Source organism: Scyliorhinus torazame, chromosome 9, assembly GCF_047496885.1.
Source record: "Scyliorhinus torazame isolate Kashiwa2021f chromosome 9, sScyTor2.1, whole genome shotgun sequence".
NCBI classification, from domain to species: Eukaryota; Metazoa; Chordata; class Chondrichthyes; order Carcharhiniformes; family Scyliorhinidae; genus Scyliorhinus; species Scyliorhinus torazame.
Window position 1 is genome coordinate 236567335 of NC_092715.1, and position 23410 is coordinate 236590744.

The 23410-nt window shown below is 48.0% G+C and overlaps 1 long non-coding RNA gene across 1 annotated transcript in view; it reads left to right on the forward strand.

The window, feature by feature from the left end:
* Window positions 1-13788, forward strand: part of LOC140430080 (uncharacterized) — a 56198-nt gene extending 42410 nt beyond the window's left edge. Inside the window, exon 3 of the long non-coding RNA XR_011949316.1 lies at window positions 13602-13788. This is a non-coding gene — a long non-coding RNA (uncharacterized lncRNA). The remainder of the gene's footprint in view (window positions 1-13601) is intronic.
* The last annotated feature ends 9622 nt before the right edge of the window (window positions 13789-23410 follow it).

Consider the following 23410-nt stretch of genomic DNA (forward strand, 5'->3'; position numbering starts at 1 on the left):
AAGTTACTGTGAAAAGCCCCTAGTCGCCATATTCCGACACCTGTTCGGGGAGGCTGTTATGGGCATTGAACCGTGCTGCTGGCCTGCCTTGGTCTGTTTCAAAGCCAGTGATTTAGCCCTGTGCTAAACAGCCCCTGCCTGAGGTCACAGCCAGAAGCGGAGCTGAAACCATCAGGGATGACAGCATTCCCATTCCTAATCTTTCTCCTCACACCTCCTGTCCTTCATTGCGCACACTTTTCTGATTTACAAGTTACAGGTGGTGTAGGCCGATTACTTCCGCTCCCCCTTCCTCACGAGCCACAACCTTATCCTTGTGCCATTCTCCTTTCAGTTGCCCAAGACGTTTAACCTGGCCAGGCAGTGCAGGAACATCAAGAACACAATGACAATGAAGACACACTGTCACTCAATTTTGCATCTGCAGTCGACAGCTTAGATAGATGAGACAGCTAGCGAAGGACGGTGGTATGAACAACGGATTGCTTGAGGCACTGGGAAGACTGTCAGAAAGCTTGCAGTTATTGCCAAGGACCATAGAGGAATCCAGCGCCAAATTTGCACAGGGCTTTGCGTGGAGTTTTGAGCCCACCCTCTCGATGTGGAATTGTGACCAACATCAATTCCACACACGTAGACCCACCAATGTCTGATGGCTGGTGTTGCTACTTCCAGTGCAGTCCTCAACATTTGGGTGTTACAGTGGAAACTGTGACTGCTGTCATCATGGATGCACATTCATATTTTTATTTGTCCATAGACTGTGAGCATCACAGACTATGCCACCATTTATTGCCTCTCCCTAATTTCTGTTAGCCCGGTGGAGGTGAATTGCATTTTGAACCACTGAAGTCTGTTATTTTATTATAAAGATATGAAAGCCTTAACTTATTTGCTGTATAAGACATAAGGAACCGATCACTCATAAGGAATTGGGTAAACATGTTGTTGATTCATTTATTAAGACAAGGCAGATGAGAACAGTTATTCATCGGTATAATGCTTGAAGACATCAGAGCTGTGTCTGTGTTCTTCTCAAAGCAGATGTGAAATTAAACTGGATCACCTGATTCATACCATGAACATACGAATTAAGAACAGGAGTAAGCCACTTGGCCCCTCAAGCCAGCTTCCGCCATTCAATAGGATCATGGCCGATCTGATTGTAACCTCAACTCACATTCCCACCTTCCCCTGATGGCATGTCACTCCTTTGCTTATCAAGAATCTACCTCTGCCTTAAAAATATTTAAAGTCTCTGCTTCCACTGCCTTTTGACGAAAAGACTTCCAAAGACTCATCACACTCGGAGAGAAAAAATGTCTCCTCATCTCTGTCTTAACTGTGAGACCTCTTATTTTTAAACAGTTCTAGATTCTCCCCCAAGAGGAAACATCCTCTGCACATCCACCCTGTCAAGACCCCTCAGGATCTTATGTTTCAATCAAGTTGCCTCTTACTGGTTTAAATCTAACCAGATACAAGCCTAGCCTATCCAACCTTTCTTCATAAGACAACCCTCCTGTTCCAGGTATTAGTTGAGTAAACCTGCCCTGAACTGCTACCGACACATTTACATCCTTCTTTAAAGAAGGAGACCAATACTTTGTATTTTGCTGTTGTTACTGAAAGGCATATCACAACATCCCCCTTTCTTTTTAAAGACACTTCTTCCTCTTTCAAAGAATTATGATTATTTACAATACATTTTCATGTTCAGCTACTATTACATAGGTGTGCAGAAATAACACATCTATGAGTCTCTAAAACATAGAAGTCATCCGCAGGCATGCCTAGATCTTATGATGGTAACATTGGATGTTTCTTTCATTGCTTCCAGTGATCTATGGGACTATCAATCTTGGATGTTGTTCCTGGTTGCATTTGGGACACTGTCCTAGATTTAATAAGGCTCTACGATGATTAAGGAGCTGCAATGGATCTGATTCATTCTTCGCATGGCTCACTATTAGACCTTTGTGTGTAATAACTTCAGATAAGACCTTGGTCCTGAACAAATCCTTGTCAGCTCGGCTGATTGGCATGAATTCTGGAGTGCGAACTTGTTATCCCAACTGTAAACTTGCCAACTCTGTATCAACATTTTTATTGTGCGGAGTCTGCACGTTCTCCCCGTGTCTGCGTGAGTTTCCTCCGGGTGCTCCAGTTTCCTCCCTCAAATCCCGAAAGACATGCTATTAGGTAATTTGGACATTCTGAATTTTCCCTCTGTGTACCCAAACAGGCGCTGGAATGTGGTTTTTCACAGTAACTTTATTGCAGGGTTAATGTATGCCTACTTGTGACAATAAAGATTATTATTATCTAGAAATGAACATTCCTGAGGAAAACATATTTGCCTGTCGTTAGCTTAATCCTTCAGCACACCCAGATCTCTTTATAGTCATCCAGCACCTTCTGAGATCTTGATGTAATTTGCAAACTTGCAGATTATTGCCCGCAAACCTACATTTAGATCATGATTGAAGATAGTAAAAACAATGACAAATCCAAACCCATCTGCATCAGCCTGATTTCAATCCATCATGGAAGATACTACTATTTCCAGAAGATTCAACGCAACATCTTATCAAAAACATTCTAAAAGTACAGACAAACTATAGTTTGAGGTTTCCCACACCAATTTTTTGGTAACTTCTTCAAATAATACAATTGCATTTCAAATACCACATTGGATATCCCTGGTATGACCTTCTCTGAATACCTAGTGATATTGTACACACCTAATTATTCCTTCAAACATCTTCCCTAGCACAGCCCTCGAACGAATAGGCTTATTTTTAACCCAAATCTTCATTGTCTCCCTGTGTAAGGACTGGAGCTACATCATCCTCCTTCCAGTCTAAGGTAACAGTCCCAGACTCCAACGAGCTATTAGAAATGTGGGCAAACAGCTTTCACCGCTCCTGTCCAAACTCCTTGAACTTAGTTGGGAGGCTATCATCCAGGCTGGCTGATTAGCTCGCTGGCAGAAAACAGAGTACGCATGAAATGATCTTAGTGTGATTGGCAGGACCTGATGAGTGGAGGCTTGCAAGGGGTCTGTGCTGAGGTCTCAACTCTTTACAATTTACATCAATGATTTAGATGCAGGTACAGCAGATAATAATGAAAGCCAATGGCATGTTGGCATTTATAGTTAAAGGAATAGAGTGTAAAGGAAGTGTTGTTGCAACAAGACATTGGTAAGACCACACCTGGAGTATTTTGGCCTCCTTATTTGAGGAAAAAGGCAATTCAGAGGGGGTTCACTCGGTTTATTCCAGAGATGAGGGGTTTGTCATATGAAGAGAGATTGAACAGTTTAGGCCTGTACTCTCTAGAGTTTAGAAGAATGAGGGGAGATCAAAATGAAGTATACAAGATGATAAAAGATACGGATGAAGTAGACGTGGAGTGGATGCTTCCTCTTGTGGGGTATTTTAGAACGAGAGGTCATAGCCTTCGGATAAGAGGTAGCAAATTTATTTAAAAAGGAATTGAGGAGAAATTACTTCTCCCAAAGAATTATGAATCTGTGGAATTCACTACCCCAGAGTGCGGTGGATGCTGGGACAGTGAGTAAATTTAAGGAGGAGTTGGACAGATTTTTAATTTGTAATGGGTTGAAGCGTTATGGAGAACGGGCAGGAAGGTGCAGTTGAAGCCATGATGAGATCAGCCGTGATCGAATGGTGGAGCAGGCTCGATGGGCCAAAGGACCTAATTCAGCTCCTACGTCTTATGAGATGAGCGAAGGCATGTCACTAAATTTGTAGATGACACAAAGATGGGGAGTAAAGTATGTTGTGAAGAAGACAAATGGAGTTTACTGTTGGAAATAGATAGGATAAGTGAGTGGGCAAAAATCTGGCTGATGGAGTAAAATGTGGGAAATTTTGAAGTTGTTTGGCAGGAAGAATAAAAAGCAGAGTATTACTTAAATGGAGAATGCCAAAGTGCTGAGGCATTTAGGAGTTCTCATGCATGAGGTGCAAAATGTTAGTATGCAGGTGCAGCAAGTAATGAAGAAATCTAATGGAATTCTATCCATTAGTATGAGAGGAATTGAATATAAAAGGAAGGATGTTATGCTTCAATTATACAGGGCATTGTTGAGTCCGCATCTCGAATACTGTCTGCAGTTTTGGACTCCTTATTTAAGGAAGGATGTAAATGAATTGGAGGAAGTTTATTAGACTTATACCTGGAGTGAGTGGGTTGTCTCATGAGGATAGGTTGGAAAGGCAGGGCTTGTTTCCACTAGAGTTTAGAAGAATGAGTGATGACTTGATTGAAGTATTAAGATCCTGACAAGGTGGACCTTGAAAGGTTGTTTCCACTTGTGGTTGAGTCCAGAACTAGGGAGCACCATTTTAATATTAGGGGCTGTCCTAATAGGACAGAGATGAGGAAAATGTTTTGCTCTCAAATGTTTGTGTGACATTGGGACTCTATGCCTCAGAAGATGGTGGAAGAATGGGATCAAATGTTTGTGTGACATTGGGACTCTATGCCTCAGAAGATGGTGGAAGAATGGGATCACTGAATACTTTTAATGGGGAGGTAGATAGATTCTTGTTGGGCTAGGGAAGCAAAGGTTAAATCGGGGATAGATGCCGAATGTGAACATCACACAAACAGATCAACCATGATCTTATTGAATGGGGGCGAAGGCCGGAAGAGACAGATGGCCTACTTCTGCTCCTATCTTGTACGTTTGTATGTTCGTTGGCTGGCAACTTTATCATTTTCCACTTTCTGAAATAAAATGTTCAGCAACTTTTGCTAATATTGACATTGTGGGGAGGTTTTATAAATTTGCATATACCGCATGAGAAAGGGGGAACATTGGTGGGTAGATGGGATATTACTGGGTCTGGTGGGTATCAACCATATGCTGGTTCTGAGGTAGGATGAATAAGTGGAAGCTCGGCTCAACACTTGCATTGCGTGAATAACTCTTGAATTTCTGGCGGTTTGTTAGGGAGGATGAAAGTAAAAGCATAAATAATAATAAAATAATAATAAAAATTATAGAAAGTGGAGTAAGAAAATATTGGAATGAATGAAGGAACAAAAGGGTGCATGAGAGAAAGGCAAAAAATGGAAAGAGTGGAAAAGGAAACAAATAAAAACATGGAAAATAAAAACAGGTTGCAATTAAAGCTGCATTTTAAATAGTATGTCAATGATAAACTTGCAATGGGAAACTTGAATTGTTAAATTCAAAGCCAACCTTTGAAATGCAAATCTTTATCAGGGTAGAAAGTTGTGCGTAGAAGTTGTTGTATAAACTACAGGAGACTCTGACCTGGAATCCTAACAAGCTGTCTGTCATATCATTGTTCTTTGAAATTTAATCGGCAATGTGCCCACTACAATTAGTCTGACCACCCAGAGCATGCTAAAGACAAGAATTGTGGGGGAGTGCCAGTGATACAACAGGTAATAGGGAGAGTAAATCACAGAAAGAGTTTGGAAGAGGAAAGAACCTCTCCCATTTTCTGGAGCATGGCCTCACCTGCAGGGTTATGAACGCACCTTGTCCCAAAATGTAAGGTTAATTGATTTAAATATTTAGTTGGCATTGCTGAATCTTAGAATCATGGAAATGTACAGCACAGAAAGAGGCCATTTGGCCCATTGCATCCACAGCGGCTGACAAATAGCCATCCAGTCTCATCCCACTTTCTACTTCTTGGACCATAGATTTTTGCAGGACAAGAGCCACCAGGTACGTAGGAACACTGCCACCTGCAAGTTCCCCTCCAAGCCACACCACATCCTGACTTGGAACCATATCACCATCCTTTTACCGCCACGGGTCAAAAGCTTGGAACTTCCTCCCCAACAGCACTATGAGTGTACCTGCAGCGAATCAAGAAAGTGACTCACAACCACCTTCTCAAGGGAGATCAAGTTTGGGCAACAAATGCTTCCCTTCTTAGCAATGCATAATTCCCTTATACGCTTCAATTAAATCTTAAACCAGATTCCCCTGTTGCAAAGAAAATAGTTATAGTCTATCCAATCTTTCATCATAACTAAAATTCTCCAGTCCAGGTAACACCCTCTGAACTGTCTGTAGTGCAATCACATCTTTCCAATAGTGCAGTGTGCAGAATAATAAGGTTATAATTAGAACTGACCATATTTCCTACGTCTCATACTCCAGCTGCAGTCTAACGAGTGTTTTATACAATTCCACATTGCCTTCTAGCTTTTATATTCCTTACCTTGGTAAATAAAGTCCAGTATCTTGCTTGCCTACTTGACCATATGAACTACCTGTCCAGGTACCTTCATGGATCTGTGTCCATGCATCCCAAGTGTTCCACAGCACTTCTAAGAATCTACCATTTGTTATGTTTTCCACTGCCTTGTTAACCTTTCTGAAACCTCACATTTTCCAGACTATTTACTGCTCTTCCGACCACCTGACTAACTCAGTGTTATTTTCCAGCAATCTACAGATTTCTTCTTTGTTATTAATAACATGGTCATTTTATGTATTGTTGGTAAACTCCTTACTTCTATCCACACCACTCAATTCCAAATCACTGATAGATACCACCGTGGAACTCAACTAGAAATGATTTCCAGTCGCAAAAGTACCCATTTACCGGAACACTGCTTCCTGCCTCTGAGCCGATTTTGGATCCAACTTGCCACTTTTCCTTGGATTCTACTGGTCTTTACTTTTGTGACCAGCCTGCCAATCCGGTCCATATCAAAAGCCTTGCTAAAATCCATATAGGCTACATCAAATGCACAAGACTCCTTGTTAATTCCTCAAAACTTCAAACATGTTCGTCAGACATGACCTTCCTTCAACAAATCCCTGCTGACTGCATGTCTAAATGAAGATTCACCCTGTTCCTCAGAAATTTTCCAGTAATTTCCTACCTCTGTGGTTAGGCTGACTGACCTGTTCTGTCTCTTTATAATCAATAACACAATGTTAGCTGTCCCCACATCGTGCTTGGAGCCAGAGAAAAGTGGAAAGTGATGGTCAGAGTCTCCGCTATTTCTTAACTTTCTTCCCTTAGTGGCCCAGGATACCTATTATTCAGGCCTGGGAATTCATCTACTTCCAAAAATGCTAACCACTCAATACTTCCCATCTCACTATATTAATTTCATTTAATATTTCACAAACCTTCTCCTTGATTAAAATATCTGTATTATTACTCTCTTTCATGAAAATAGACATAAAGACGTGCCAACATCATTCGTCTCCATACATAGGTTACGTTAATGATCCCAAGGAGGTTCTAATTGTTCTTTAATTATCATCTTGCTCTCTTGTATTTATTAAAAGAGGTTCCTGTTTTCCTTAGTTTTACTTGCCAGTATCTTTTCATGGCATCTCTTTGCTTCCATAATTTCCATTTTAATTTCACCACCTGAAATTTCACTTTTCACACTCTTTTAGCTTTTCTGCATTATTGAGAACTCTGCACTTGTCACAAGATTCCCCATTTTACTTTACCCCACTTCGAGAACACCAATGTCACCAGCAACTGTTAAAGGATTGCTGGCTGCCATTAAAGATGTGCCTTTTTGGAACAAAATGGACTTTTATCAGAAAACGACCCAGAGCTCGATTTTACAGGGTGCCCCACGGTTAAAAAGTTGGGGTTGGAGAGCCCGCACAGGAGAAAAACAGCTTCCCCGCAGCCATTCAACAGCTGATTGGCCATTAATAGATTAGAAATGGGCCTGTGCTCCTCAGAGCTAATCAGAGGTTGACAGCTCTCCAGCTCTGGCAGTGTCAGGTGGGGCAGTGGCCACTGCCGGTACTGCACTGAGGACTAGAGGAGGCGAACTGCGCTGGATCTCAACTTTGTAAATGTTTAGAGTGTTGCTGCGGCCATGCAGGCAGGCCACAAGAGTTGGGGAAGCTGTTTGGGGGGGGGGGGGGGGGGGGGGTCATACTTTGTGAAGGTATTCCTCCACATAAACAATAACACCTCCTCCATGGTAGTCCTTGACTTCAGCAAGTGAAGTATCGTACACACCACTGACTGCATCAATGATGCCAAGGTGGAGACGGTTGACAGTTTAAAATTCCAAGGTGTGCACATCACCAACAATCTGTCCTGGTCCATTCACGTCAATGCTACGACCAAGAAAGCACAACAGCGCCTATACTTCCTCAGGAAACTAAGGAAATTCTACATGTCCACATTGACTCTTACCAATTGTTACAGATGCATCATTGATAGCATTCTATCTGGCTGCATCAGAGCCTGGTATGGCAACTGCTCGGCCCAAGACCGTATGAAACTAGAGAGTCGTGAACAAATCCCAGTCCATCATGCGAACCCGCCTCCCATCCATTGACTCTGTCTACACCTCCCCTCCCACTGCCTTGGGAAAGCGGGCAGCATAATCAAAGACCCCTTCCACCCGGTTATTCTCTCTTCCAACCTCTTCCATCGGACAGGAGATACAAAAGTCTGAGAACACACACTGTCAGATTCAAAAACAGCTTCTTCCCTGCTGTTACCAGGCTCCTGAATGACCCTCTTATGGAATGAACTGATCTCTACACCCATCTCCTCTACCGAGTAGTCTGCAGTCCGTATGCTTCACCTGATGTTTATGTCTATGCTTCACCTGATGTTTATGTCTATGCATTTACTTTGTGTATTGATCGTATGTCCCATGTTTTTCCATTTATGGAGCGATCTGTCTGGACTGTATGCAGAACAATACTTTACTCTACCTCGGTACACGTGACAGTAAACCCAAATCCAATTCCACTGGGATCAGAAGATCCTTTTTTAAAAAATGTATTTTTGTTGAAGTTTTCAGGTTTTTACAATCACCGCGTCAAAACAAAAGAAAAAGAGAAAAAATGTCTCATTGCAATACAAGTACAGCACATAACAGGAGTTATAAGCATAGGAACAAGTAAGATCTAACGCGTCGGGGACAATATCCCCAATGTGTTCTCTCCACGGATACAAGATCCATCTGCACCAAAGCAGGGGCGAAATTCTCCGTAATCGGCGCGATGTCCGCCAACCGGCGCGAAAGACGGCGCAAATCAGTCCGGCATCGCGCTGCCCCAAAGGTGCAGAATCCTCCGCATCTTGAGCGGCCGAGCCCTAACCTTGAGGGGCTAGGCCTGCGCCGGACTTATTTCCGCCCCGCCAGCTGGCGAGAAAAGCCTTTGGTGCCCCACCAGCTGGCGCGGAATGACATTGCCAGGTGGCGCATGCACGGGAGCGTTAGCAGCCGCTCACGGCATCCCCACGCATGCGCAGTGGAGGGTTCCCTTCCGCCTCCGCCATGATGGAGACCATGGCGAAGGCGGAAGGAAAAGAGTGCCCCCACGGCACAGGCCCGCCCGCGGATCGGTGGGCCCCGATCGCGGGCCAGGCCACCGTGGGGGCACCCCCCGGGGCCAGATCACCCCGCGCCCCCCCAGGACCCCGGAGCCTGTCTGCGCCACCTTGTCCCGCCAGTAAGAGAGGTGGTATAATCCATGCCGGCATGACAGGCATTCCAGCAGCGGGACTTCAGCCCATCCAGGCCGGAGAATCGCCGGGGGGCGGACCCGCCAACCGGCGCGGTTCGATTCCCGCCCCCGCCGAATCTCCGGTGCCGGAGAATTCGGCAACTGGCGGGGGCGGGATTCACGCCAGCCCCCGGCAATTCTCCGACCCGGCGGGGGGTCGGAGAATCCCGCCCCACCTGGATACAGTCAACAACACAGAGTTACATCAAACCCATAGCTTCAAATAAAAATAACAGAGCAATAAACAGAGAACCCCAGAGCTCAGGGAGATTTACACAGATATCTACAACACAATCCAACACTCTTCCAGGTCCAGGATAGTGTAGACAACCATTATTTTACTGCAAGTCCAAGGAAACTTCAGACCTCAGACCTCAAACCCATGGTCTCCCATATAAAATTAAAAAGAGCAAAGAAAAGGAGCGAAGACCTGAGACACCAAACCCCATCCACCGGGTCCCAGGTCCAAAGGAGGAATAGATCAAAGGACCATGAAGCAATGACACATCCTCCAGTGGAACACCAAGATAGCCAAGAGTCCCGAAATAAAGAAGGATATCATCAGATCCCAGCCGGAAGTGGGGGAACCCCGTCCCAGAGAAGAGGGGGCCATCAGGTCACCCATCGAAGGGAGAGAGGGGTGACCTTGAGAGGGAGAGCCAGCCCACCTCCCCCCAACATCAGGGAACCCACCCCGACAAGCAAGGCCACTCAGAAAAAAGAGGTAGGGCTACCAAAAGGCAACCTATCATATATGCCACCTCAATTAACCGTAGCACCGAGATCCGTGATCTTAACACTCCTCACTCCTACCCCAGGGGAATAAAGAAATAAGTGACAAATCTTGGGCACAACGCTCAGCCTGTCCCAAAATCATTGCTCACCCATGTGCCAGACCCAGACACACCGGACTACCCCAACGGGTTCCCTGAAGCAGAGCTCCCCCATTCCTTCGGGACAGCAGAATATTGACCAAGGCACCGGGCTTGGCCTAACCCAGCACCATCACAGCAGGAAACTCAGGAGAAACTGACCCCAGGAACCCCCAAGCAGACCCAAACCTTACACTCCACCAAGGTTGCTTCAACCCATTCCTAATCAGGAAAAGGAACTTCCCCCCAACCCGACAAGAAAGGATATAAAAATGGGCCCTAACCAATGGGGAATGCCAGCACCGAAGTAAGGAGAACGGTCAAGACACGCACATTGTGGGTGTCCTGGGAGGTAAAGCCAGTAACTGCCCCCCCACTCCCATACCCAAAGGCCCCCAACCTCCCCACCTGGCCAAGCCAGTAACAGAACCAACACCACACCCACCCAGATAGGACAAGAGAAGAAAATGTCCCCAAGGAGTGGACACCCAGCAGGATCTTGGAAACTACTGTCATATAAGGTATACTCATAGATGACACCATGGTCCTCAGTGAAGCTCCAACAGCAACAAGAATAGCCAAAGTGGAAGGCCCATATCGGGAGACAAAGCTGTCTCGACCCAAAGGAGGAGTCAAATACAACCCAATCCCAGTCAGGGTAGCATGCAGTTTGCTTGGGCCTAAAAGAAAAAAAGCATGGATGCTTTGAATCCAAATCAAAAGAAAAAGTATGAAAAAAGTCCCAAATTGATTAGCTCTAACTGGGAGACCTTCCTCGATCACAGCGAGGACAAACTAACCCTACCAATTCCAACCCTCCACCCCTCACACTGCTCCAGTTCTGCTCATCTTCCTTCCAAGTGAAATGGGAGAGACAATGATAAACACCTCCCCTTCCTCCACTACTAAGAATGTCAGACACTAAAATGCCCAACTGTATTTAGCATAAAGACTGTGCCCAAACCCCGCATACAACATTCAACTAAACATGTTGTCAAATCAGGATAATTAACTGTACAGGGCATCTCACCCACATTCATCACTTCCCTGTAAATGGAAAAAATTGACAATGTGGGAAAAGTTCAGGATAACAACCGAGATGCAGAAATACAAAGCAGTCCTCAGAATAAAGACGTCCTCACTGGCGCACGAAGAAATCCAAAATCAAGGATGAGGCAGGATCAGGATAAATGAGCATTCTTCAGGATTTCTCAAGGATACCAACAATCAAAGCACGAGAGACCATTACTTCCACCATACCGTCTCATCAGGACCCAAGGCCTTGAAGGCAGGATTAGATGTGCTCCTTTGAATTTAATTTGCCAGTCTCCAGATCAAGATTCCCAAAACATAGCATCCAATTCTCGAACTGCTCCACCATCCTACCTCATCGACCGTGCTTTGCAGGATTCCTCTCCAGTTCTCCCTCTCTCTCCCTCTCTCTTCCGACTCCATTAGGATGGACGTTAGGCCATGCGGCAGGAACTCCACCATATGGAAGCGGGCTCCAACCAGGAACAGTACTCTCTCTAAATCAAGAACCTCGCCGTGAGCCTCCATTGCCTCCATAAAAACACTCACAACTCTTAAAATTGGAAGTTGACGATCTATACCTCAGAGCTGGGATTTTCAGCCAGAAAAGCACCCCCTCTCCCACAGGAGTCTTTTAAGGAGGGAACCCTGTCTATCACTGGCAATGCAAGGGTATCTGTTGGCGACTTGGCATGGACCTCCCCCGTTGCTTGTTAAATCTTGGTGCTGGTTGGATGAGGGCCTTAAATGGGCCTCCCCCTGCCATCTCCGTTGCCGGAGAATTGTGGTAGGGGCAGATGGATAAGCAGTAGACACATTGTTTATCGGATTTTATCTGCCCTCCCATGCCTTCCACTGTGCCAGCTGGGGAGCATGGACTCCAGCCTCAATGACAATTGTGGGAGCTATGGTGTTTCAAGTTCTATAGGGTGTCCTGCTGCAAGGAGTACCTTTATGTGGAGGGGAACTATATTTCATTGATCAAAATTTTTAACAGAGGCGATGGCCTCATCCATCAGATGTCACAACTGGAGTTTACGGTCGTCAAGCTATAAACCACCTGAGGGTCATGGCTTCTGCCCTACTGTGGGAGGGTGACCTACCTCTTAGTGTTATCAACCAATCAGATGGCTGGCAGATCTCCAGTCCCAGCAGCACCACCAGGAGCGGTGACCACAACTGGTGCCGCTGGGACTGCAATAAGTGCCCAAATATGAGGCAAGGAGATCGGACTGGAATGTATGTAGGGCAGCCTCATTTGGACTAGTAAGCAGGATAAGGGATAGGGAGCCATGGTCATGGAGGATGGAAACAAGCAGGGATGACCATTTAATATGGGGGGAACTTCTGTTGGGCACAGGGTGCCTGAACAGGAAACACCCCTCAGCCCACGGCCGGGTCCCCAGGGTAAAATACCAGTGCCATTAATTGGCCAGTTAAGGGCCTCAATTGATCCAAGGGTTGGCAAGCTGCCAACAACTATCCTTCCACTGGTAAACTTCCTCTGCCATGCCATTCAATGATATGCCAACTTGCCTGGCAGCCCATTTCCAAGGGAATGGGAGAGGCAGAGTAAAATTCCACTCATTGTTTTATCTGCACCTTCACCCCACAAAAAAACTCAAAGTAGTCTTTTCAAACACCACAGTCCAAAGATGTGCAGGTTAGGTGGATTGGCCATGCTAAATTGCCCTTAGTGTCCAAAATTGCCCTTAGTGTTGGGTGGGATTACTGGGTTATGGGGATAGGGTGGAGATGTGGGCCTGGGTAGGGTGCTCTTTCCAAGAGCCGGTGCAGACTTGATGGGCCGAATGGCCTCCTTCTGTACTGTAAATTCTATGATTCTATGATAACACACGTCACGTTATCTGGAGCAGTGATAAGTTGCTGCCTGTACATTAGCAAGCCTGTCATTGGATAGCATTTGTTAGTGAATTTCCTGTGGTTGCAGTCACAACAAATGGTTTCTAGTTCGGCCACAATTATTTCTGTGATTCAGACCTGAGTGGATTAAAATTACCGACTTTAGTGTATATTGACGAATAACAGTATTGTTCATATACATCTGTTCTACAGTATCACATTAACTGGCAAGGCATTCTGTAGAACGTTCTGTAGAAGCATCATAAGGACTTGAAACTTCAACCCTGTTTCTCTCTCCACAGATGCTGCCAGACCTGATGGGATTTTCCAGCATTTTCTGTTTTTATTCAGATCTCCAGCATCTGCAGTATTTTGCTTTAATAAGGAATTGTTACCATCCCGGTTGATGCTATAACTGGACGGGAAGCTCACAGAATGGAACCCTGGCTCAAAACTTTCATTGTGTTAAATAAATGTGGAGGAACAGAATCACAGGTCTGCTAATTAGTTTTTTCAACAAGAAAAATGTTTTATTAAGCATGGAAAAATTGGATTATGATACAACACATCTTTGCTTCTCGCTTACACAAATGCACACAGCTTTAAAGATTGACATGGATTATAAAGTACATCTTAAACTACAATGGTCTCATTAACACAGGAAGATCCTTTTAAGCACACAAGATGATTGCGGACAAATACACTCTACACTATGAACCCCAAGTGATTGTTTGTGGATGTCTCCTCAGAATCTCCCCAGGTGATTGCCACATGGGAATTTCCAAACTCTACTCCCAAAACAGGGCAGCACGGTAGCACAAGTGGATAGCACTGTGGCTTCACACCGCCACGGTCCCAGGTTCAATTCCCCACTGGGTTACTGCCTGTGGGGTGTCTGCATGTTCTCCCCATGTCTGCGTGGGTTTCCTCCGGGTGCTCCGGTTTCCTCCCACAGTCCAAAGACATGCAGGTTAAGTGGATTGGCCATGGTAAATTGCCCTTAGTGACCAGAAAGGTTAGGAGGGGTTATTGGGTAACGGGGATAGTTTGGAAGTGAGGGATTAAGTGGGTCGGTGCAGACTCGATGGCTGAATGGCCTCCTTCTGCACTGTGTGATCTATGTCTAAAACACACAAAGTCTTCTCTCATAATTATTCTTTCCCTTCGTGGTTTGCATTCAAACCTCCAGACCAGGATTTCCAAATGTCTCTTTGAAACAAAGCTTCCACTCCACATTTAACATGAAATCCCGTCCAGGAATTTGCACCAACCCATTTAGGATTTGGTGGTGTTTTGACTGCTGTGCAAAATGCTCATAATTACTTTAATTCTCAATTCTCATGACATCAAACAGGTCATCTACCTCTGAAGTTTGCTGTCCCACTTTAAATCTAGTTACTGCAATTGTCTCTTTAATTCAGAACAGTTTATTTATTCTTCCTTGAATTCTTCTGAGCAATACCTTGGGGCTCGATTTTCCCACTGCATTGTGCCCGATGCCAATCTGGACGCATCGAGTGAATCACGAGACAAGCGCAAATCGTGAACCATTTTGCAATTCACCCGGCCCGCTCCCAATGGCGAGTTCCAGATTTCGCACAAAAATGACGAGATGGTCATCAAGCCTAATTTGCATTAATTTCAGTCTCATTAATAAGATTGACGTCGAATGTAGCGGCCTCCTGGAAGTCAACCCGACTCCCCGGTGAGAGGTCATGCAGGTGACATTTAGTACTCCTTGCATAACGTGACGCTGCAGCAGTGGTTGCTGGGGGGAGGTGAGGAGGTGAGTAACCCTTTCCATTCACCAGCATTCGGTTCATGGGCACTGGAACTGCTACCCTAGTGCTTGGAGTGGGGAGGACCTTCAGGTGTTGTTCGGGGGACTGGAGGGGTCTAGGTCGGGGGTTGCCCCTGGGCCAGGTGGGGGGTTCGGGACTTCACGTCTGTGAGGTCTTCAAGCCATCTTTAAGCATTGTGGAGGCCCATAATGGGAGCATCCACAGCTGCAGTCTGTCCGTCCTACTAAATCCACCCAGCTTCTCTCATGAAAGTTCATTTCACCATCTTTGACTGTGAGCAGCCTCTTTGACAATTTCACAACGGAAGCCTATTTCAAATAAGGAATTAGTCTTGTGAGTTGTGATCAAATTTCATGCTCCCGAACTCTCAGGTGCCTCCCCAAAGGAACAGGTACCGTGTCTCAGAGGATGATTAATGCATTGCATGTTCAGCAACCTTTGGTGCCTGAACTTGAGGAGCATCAGCACCATAGAGACAGCTACCAACAATCATATTTTAAAGAGCAGGGCTTCACCACTGAGGATCCTCTCATGGCTAAATATTAAGTGTCAGGATGAGCAGAGGACATCTGAGCATGACCTCACTAATGTTGCTGGCAGAGGTTTGGGGTCGAGGGGTTCCTGATCTGGCTGGGTGTGAGTGTGCAGAGCGAGGTTTGCCAGCAGAATTAGCTCGCTGATGGCTCTCTGAGCGAAGGTGGGACGGTCATGGTAAGGGTGGGCGAGACTTGGCAGATATGACGGTCCCAGAATGGAAGTCCCAACTGATTGTCAGTGTCTCTCCTTTCCAATTCCTTCCAGATACTAAGATGTTTGCTGGTGTGGATCCCACGCAGGGTGCCCTTGATGTGCTTGTAGCAGCTGAGGCGGGCAGACGTGAAGACAGCAGCAATGCCAATACAGACTGGAGGTGGCACCACCTGTGCAGGGGGCCGGAACACACCCTGAAAATCCAGCCAGCCATCAGGCTGAGGAGGGGGCCAGAAAAGGAGGCCAGCGCTGTGCCAGGTTGTACCAGAGTCGTTGGTCCTTCAATGAGCTGACAGACAGCATATGCCACAGAAAACTGTGTCCCAGCAGGTAGACAGTGTGACACCTGTGCCACATCCTCGCAGACATGGCATCCTGTGAAGGAGGAGGAGACACACACTCCCATTGGTGTGAAGGTCACTGCAGCGCTAAACTGCTATGCCACCGGATCATTCCAGAGCTCGAGTGGGGACCTGTGTGGCATATCACAGTCATCAGGCCACAGGTGCATCTGGGAGGTGATGGATGCTCTGTATGCTCGGGCATCAGGCTATATCACCTTTGATCTGGGTCACGCCCACCAAGTGCCCGGGCTGCAAGATTCGGTGCCATCGCCGGAATGCCCCAGTCCTGTGAGCACCGGGGCATCAGGGAGTGCCCTGTATTAACAGGAAGGGGTCCCACTCCCTGAATGTTCAGATCATGTGCAACCACCACCTCAGAATCATGCATGTGTGTGCCTGCTACTCTGGGTGCATGCAGGGCAGCTACTCAGAGATCCTTGGAATCTTCAATGACCACCCCAGGATGACCAGTTGGCTCATAGGGGACAAGGGGTATCTGCTGAGGTCATGGCTGATGACGCCAGTGTGAAGGCCTAAGACCGAAGCGGAGACCGGATATAATACCAACCATGTTGTCATTGAGCGGTGCAACAATCTGCTCAAGATGTGGTTCTGATGCCTGGACCACTCTGGCAGAGCCCAACAGTACCCCACCCCCAGAGTATATCCCGCTTTGGTCTGGTCTGCTGTGCCCTCCACAGTCTGGCACAGCAGTGGAACGACATGCTGGAGGAGGAAGAGGTGGAGGAATATGCAACCTCTTCTGAGGAGGAGGTGGACCAGGAGGGGCTGGAAGACAAGCCCGAGGAGGAGCCAGAAGATGGAAGACAGGCAGCGGAAAGACCCAAGATGCGAGGAGGACCAGAAAGGCCCTCATCGTCTTCAGATATTCCTAGGACGAGGCTGTGTCCATCAGCTCAACAGACCTCCAACCCCCCCCCCCCCCCCCCCCCGCCCCAAGAGCCACTTGGTGTGAGGAAATCTCGGGCTCTCCTCAGGATCTGAATAAGTCTGACTCCTGTCTTTATGCTGACACTACACTCACACCTATCCTCATGGCGGAGTCTGCATCAGGGGCTTTTGATCTTGGACTACTGTGCTGAGGTTGTGGGGGCAGGGATGTGGTGGAGCAGGAAGGTGGAGGGAGAGGAACAGGTGATGGGGGCTGTGGACAGGCCCCTTGTGAAGATTAAAGTGACAGGCGCTTCACATGTATCAAGTGTGGAATATTTTAATGGTGAATATTTTAACGCGATGGATTGCCATTCCTCCTAGCTACAGATAATGACCTCACCACAGCTCACTCAGTGCTCCTCACTTATCTAGATCTTCTGTGGTCTAGTGCTACATCTAAGTGTGTCCCCAGAGTGCTTATTAGAGGTGGAGGTGGCCTGATGCCTTCTACACCCTGTGGCCTTTGATGCCCTTGACGGACGTCCTCTGGAGGTCCTGGAGCCAGGGGATCCTGGTCGACTTACCAGTGTCACAGGCGTTGCCGTGCAACCCTGTTCTGTCCGCTGCCCTTGAGATGTGCCAATGTCAGGAGGGGGGATTTGGAAGAACTGGAGACCACCAAAGTCTCCTTGGTGGAAGGCCCTGGGTTGGCCTCCAGCACTTCCTCCTCCTTGAGAGTTCCTGTACAGCCCTTGGTGACTCCATCGGATGGAGGGGCAGCTCGAGTGAGATCTCCAAAGGCGTCTGAGTCATCAGGCTCCGCGAGTCCTAGAGGCTCCTGCACCTTGGTGTCGATGCCCTCCTCAATGCTCCTCAGTGACTCGTCCATGCTCTTGTTTCCCATACCGGCCTCCCCGAACAGGCGCCGGAATGTGGCGACTAGGGGCTTTTCACAGTAACTTCATTGAAGCCGACTTGTGACAATAAGCGATTATTATATTTATTATTAAATGTCTAGCTATGTCTGGGACATTCCCTCATTGACTGGGACATGATGTTGAGGCCATCAGCCATGGTAGTCACAGACTGAGCAATGCCTTGAACACCACCACTCAGGATCAAACATCGTGCTCCAGGTTTTCCACACCCTCACAGAGTTGGCCTGGGTGCCATGCATTGCCGGCACCATCTCCTGCACCTGAAGCCTTTGGGACTTCTTCAATCGGCCTTGCAGTCACTGGAATGTTGCTGACACCTCCTCCTGAATGTCACGCTGTGTCCTATCATCTGCATCAGTTCTGGGAGAACCTTGTCCAGAGGCTCGACATTTGGCTGGGACCCAGCTGACTCCTGGGATCCAGCAGACCTCTGACTGCTTTCTCACTTGGATGTTCCTGCCTCCACCTAATACGCATTAGCAACTGTGTGGTGCTGATCAGATAGTGCCCCCGAAGCCTGTCCCCTAATGTCATCCACCAAGGTGTGCATCTCTGCGCTGGTGGAGGGTGCTCACAGGAAGCCTGTGAATGCTGTATTTCTGAAACTACAGAGGCCTGAATGAATTCACGATAAAAACCACAAACTGAAAGCAAAGAGAAGAGGAGTAAGGTGCTGGAAACCACCACCCGAAATGAAGACTCTTTTTTGCCTTTTACTTATGGTTTTTACCCCTTTCTTCCCCTCTGTTTTGTCTGTCTTGTGAGAGTGTAGAGGGTGGGGTGAAAGTTAATTTGGGGAATTAGGAGTTTGATAATAGTTAACCAATTGTATTTACTGCATATTTCGTTACAGTTCTTGTTATTAATATAAGTATTTGTGTTTCAATTTACAAACCTGGTGAGTGTAATTATTGGGCAGCCAAGGGCCAAAGTCTTTGGGTATTTTTCAAAGATATATTGGTTAATTCACGTTTGTTGTGACACCAGGTCAAGTGGGCTGGAATTGACCGCACACCAGCCCAGAGTGTCGGAACACTGTGGTCAGTGAAAGGGAAGGAAAACGTTTTGGGACACCAGCAACTCACTTGAGTCAGGTCATCTGGATGAAGGGACAATGAATCCTCTCTTCTCCGGCGCAGGCTGACCTTGCTGTCATTGACTGCGCTCTCCTCCCCGTATTCTCCTGGGGCCATTCCTCATAGGGACTCTGATCCCTGGCACCCTGCAGCCCCCCCCTCCCCCCCACCCCTCCCCCTGTTTTGCCCTTTCCTTTTTATTATGGGCTATCGCCTCCTGCGGGACTAAGTGAGGAATTGTGAGTTGCACACTTGATGGGTCAGAGGGTTCCATAGCAGGTGGCATGTGTGGGCACTGAATTTAAACATGAAGGGATTGTGCTGGTGGGTGACATTGGATGACGGTCCTCTTTCTCATGCTGCCCATATTCTTTGCAGTTACCACTGCCTCCTAGGCAGCATTGCTGGCCCTGCTGCTGGTTCTCTGATCCCCTCAGCGGAACCGGGTACCCCGGGCGGGATTCTCCACTCGCGCGCCGAAGTGGCCGCGCCGTCGTGAACGCCGTCGAGGTTCACGATGGCGTGAAACGGCCCCGATCCCGACCGATTCAGGCCCTGACAATGGGCCAGGATCGGGCCCGCGTCATCTACACGCGCCAGGCCTTGTCGCCCGCGTAAAGGTGGCGCCGCATAGATGACGCGGCTGGCGCCGCATAACTGCCGTCATCCGCCCATGCGCAGGTTGGCCGGCGCCAACCCGCGTATGCGTGGTTGCCGTCCTCTCTAAGTCCGCCCCACAAGAAGATGGCGGACGGATCTTGCGGGGCCGCGGAAGGAAGGAGGTCCTCCTTCAGAGAGGATGGCCCGACAACCGGTGGGCATCGATCGCGGGGCACCCCGCATTTGAGGTACCCTCGGTGCAGGATCCCCCCTCGCACCCCCGCAGACCGCCCCCCCAGCGTTCGCGCGGTGTTCCCGACGGCAGCGACCAGGTGTGGACGGCGTTTTGGCCTGGCCGCTCGGCCCATCCGGGCCTGAGAATAGCGGGGGTGCCGGATAATCGCCATTTTGGGTGTCTCCGGCGATTCTCCGGCCTGGGTCCCGCGAAACTCGACCGGGCCGTTCCCGCCGCTTGGGAGAATCGCAGGAGGGCGTCGGACCGGCGTCCCGGGAAATTTTGGTGGCCCAGGCGATTCTCCCTACCGGCGCGGGAGTGGAGAATCTCGCCCCCCCATCTCTCATCCATGATGTCAGGAAGCCTGGCCAGGTCAGCACCCACAATGCAAGGAGCAGATTTGTGCACTGCCATACTTGAGTGTGGTGATGGAACCTTTAAAAGCAGTTTCCTCTGCTTAGCGGCAAGCAACTGAGGCATGAGGTGGGTGAATCTGATGGCGAGGGTGCCAGACATGGCGAGATTCACGTGGGGGACTAGGTTTTGGACTAAATGCTGGTAAATGCAGGCCACGATCCCGCCATGGCAGCTGGTGTGAAAAACCCTGCCAAACTCGCCAAAAATGACACTTTTACATTTTTTGGGTGAATCGCGCCTTGGTTCTCTGCTCTCTTAACTTCATCCATCTTAAACATTCTGTCTGTTCCAATTCCCTGGTTATCTAGACTGGAACCTGTACTTTAGGAAGCCTGCCTCTTCGCAGCTCCCATCATTTCCAGTCTTTCTTCTGGCAGAATTGAGAGATTTTCATTCCCCAAAGTCCTGTCTCCAACTTCCTACAAATTCAGCTAAACCTAACAATTAAAAGCTTCTCCAACATGCAACACCATAGCCCTCTCTAAGCACAATAGAAACACAGTTAAAACTTAACCAACCCCCACACTTACAATTTCTTAATGACCTTTGTTTTCCTAATAAAATTAATGCAACCTATTTCCTTCACAAAATCCAAACAACCTGGTTGGGTTCCAACCTTCCTGCGATACTGTTAAACATGAAAGAACTTTTGACTGTCGATGTTTAACCATACACTATTCATCTATTTTGAGCCGCTCATGTTCATGGCAGTATCCCAGCAAACTGATGCTAAAGGCATTTTACACAAAGCCTTAATTTTTTCAGCCTCAAATATTTTTCCACTAGCTCTGTTTATTGTGTTATAATGTGTAGGATAATGTACTGGTGGCCCTCAGGCCTTCAAACTTCTAATGGCTTTCGCGATATCATGAGTTTGGTGGTGGTTGAGATCCAAAAAGACGAGGGGCGAGATTCTCCGACCACCCGCCGGGTTGGAGAATCACCGGGGGCTGGCGTGAATCCCGCCCCCGCCGGTTGCCGAATTCTCCGGCACCGGATATTCGGCGGGGGGGGGAATCGCGCCGCACCGGTTGGCGGGCCCCCCCCGCTGCGATTCTCCGGCCCGGATGGACCGAAGTCCCGCTGCTAGGATGCCTGTCCTGCCGGCGTGGATTAAACCACCTCTCTTACCGGCGGGACAAGGTGGCGCGGGCGGGCTCCGGGGTCCTAGGGGGGCGCGGGGCGATCTGGCCCCGGGAGGTGCCCCCACGGTGGCCTGGCCCGCGATCTGGGCCCACCGATCCGCGGGCGGGCCTGTGCCATGGGGGCACTCTTTTCCTTCCGCCTTCGCCACGGTCTCCACCATGGCGGAGGCGGAAGAGACTCCCTCCACTGCGCATGCACGGGGTGCCGTGAGCGTCCCTGAACGCTCCCGCGCATGCGCCGCCCGGCAATGTAATTTCCGCGTCAGCTGGCGGGGCACTTCCGCCAGCTGGCGGGGCGGAAATCAGTCCAGCGCGGGCCTAGCCCCTCAACGTTAGGGCTCGGCCCCCCAAGATGTGGAGGATTCCGCACTTTTGGGGCGGCGCGATGCCCGACTGATTTGCGCCGATTTTGGCGCCGATCGGCGGACATCGCGCCGATACCAGAGAATTTCGCCCCAGGTTTTCGACGTCTTGAAAAATATTAAAGCAGATAAGTCCCCAGGGCCTGATGGGATCTACCGCAGAATACTGAAGGAGGCTAGAGAGGAAATTGCTGAGGCCTTGACAGAAATCTTTGGATCCTCACTATCTTCAGGTGATGTCCCGGAGGACTAGAGAATAGCCAATGTTGTTCCTTTGTTTAAGAAGGGTAGCAAGGATAATCCAGGGAACTGCAGGCCGGTGAGCCTTACGTCAGTGGTAGGGAAATTACTGGTGAGAATTCTTCGAGACATGATCTACTCCCATTTGGAAGTAAATGGACGCATTAGTGAGGGGCAGCATGGTTTTGTGAAGGGGAGGTCGTGTCTCACTAACTTGATAGAGTTTTCCGAAGAGGTCACAAAGATGATTGATGCAGTGGATGTTGTCTATATGGACTTCAGTAAGGCCTTTGACAAGGTCCCTCATGGTAGACTTGTACAAAAGGTGAAGTCACACGGGATCAGGGTTGAGCTGGCAAGGTGGATACAGAACTGGCTAGGTCATAGAAGGCAGAGAGTAGCAATGGAATGGTGCTTTTCTAATTGGTGGGCTGTGACTAGTGGTGTTCTGCAGGGATCAGTGCTGGGACCTTTTCTGTTCGTAGTATACATAAATGATTTGGAGGAAAATGTAACTGGTCTGATTAGTCAGTTTGAGGACGACACAAAGGTTGGTGGAATTGCGGATAGCGATGAGGACTGTCAGAGGATACAGCAGGATTTAGATTGTTTGGAGACTTGGGCGGAGAGATGGCAGATGGAGTTTAATCTGGACAAATGTGAGGTGATGCATTTTGGAAGGTCTAATGCAGGTAGGGAATATACAGTGAATGGTAGAACCCTCAAGAGTATTGACAGTCAAAGAGATCTAGGTGTACAGGTCCACAGGTCACTGAAATGGGCAACACAGGTGGAGAAGGTAGTCAAGAAGGCATACGGCATGCTTGCCTTTATTGGCCGGGGCATTGAGTATAAGAATTGGCAAGTCATGTTGCAGCTGTATAGAACCTTAGTTAGGCCACACTTGGAGTAGAGTGTTCAATTCTGGTCGACACACTACCAGAAGGATGTGGAGGCTTTAGAGAGGGTGCAGAAGAGATTTACCAGGATGTTGCCTGGTATGGAGGGCATTAGCTATGAGGAACGGTTGAATAAACTCGGTTTGTTCTCGCTGGAACGACGGAGATTGAGGGGCGACCTGATAGAGGTCTACAAAATTATGAGGGGCATAGACGGAATGGATATTCAGAGGCTTTCTCCCAGGGTAGAGGGGTCAATTACTAGGGGGCATAGGTTTAAGATGCGAGGGGAAAGGTTTAGAGGAGATGTACGAGGCAAGTTTTTTAAAAAAGGGTAGTGGGTGCCTGGCACCCGCTGCTGGAGGAGGTGGTGGAAGCAGGGACGATAGTGATATTTAAGGGGCATCTT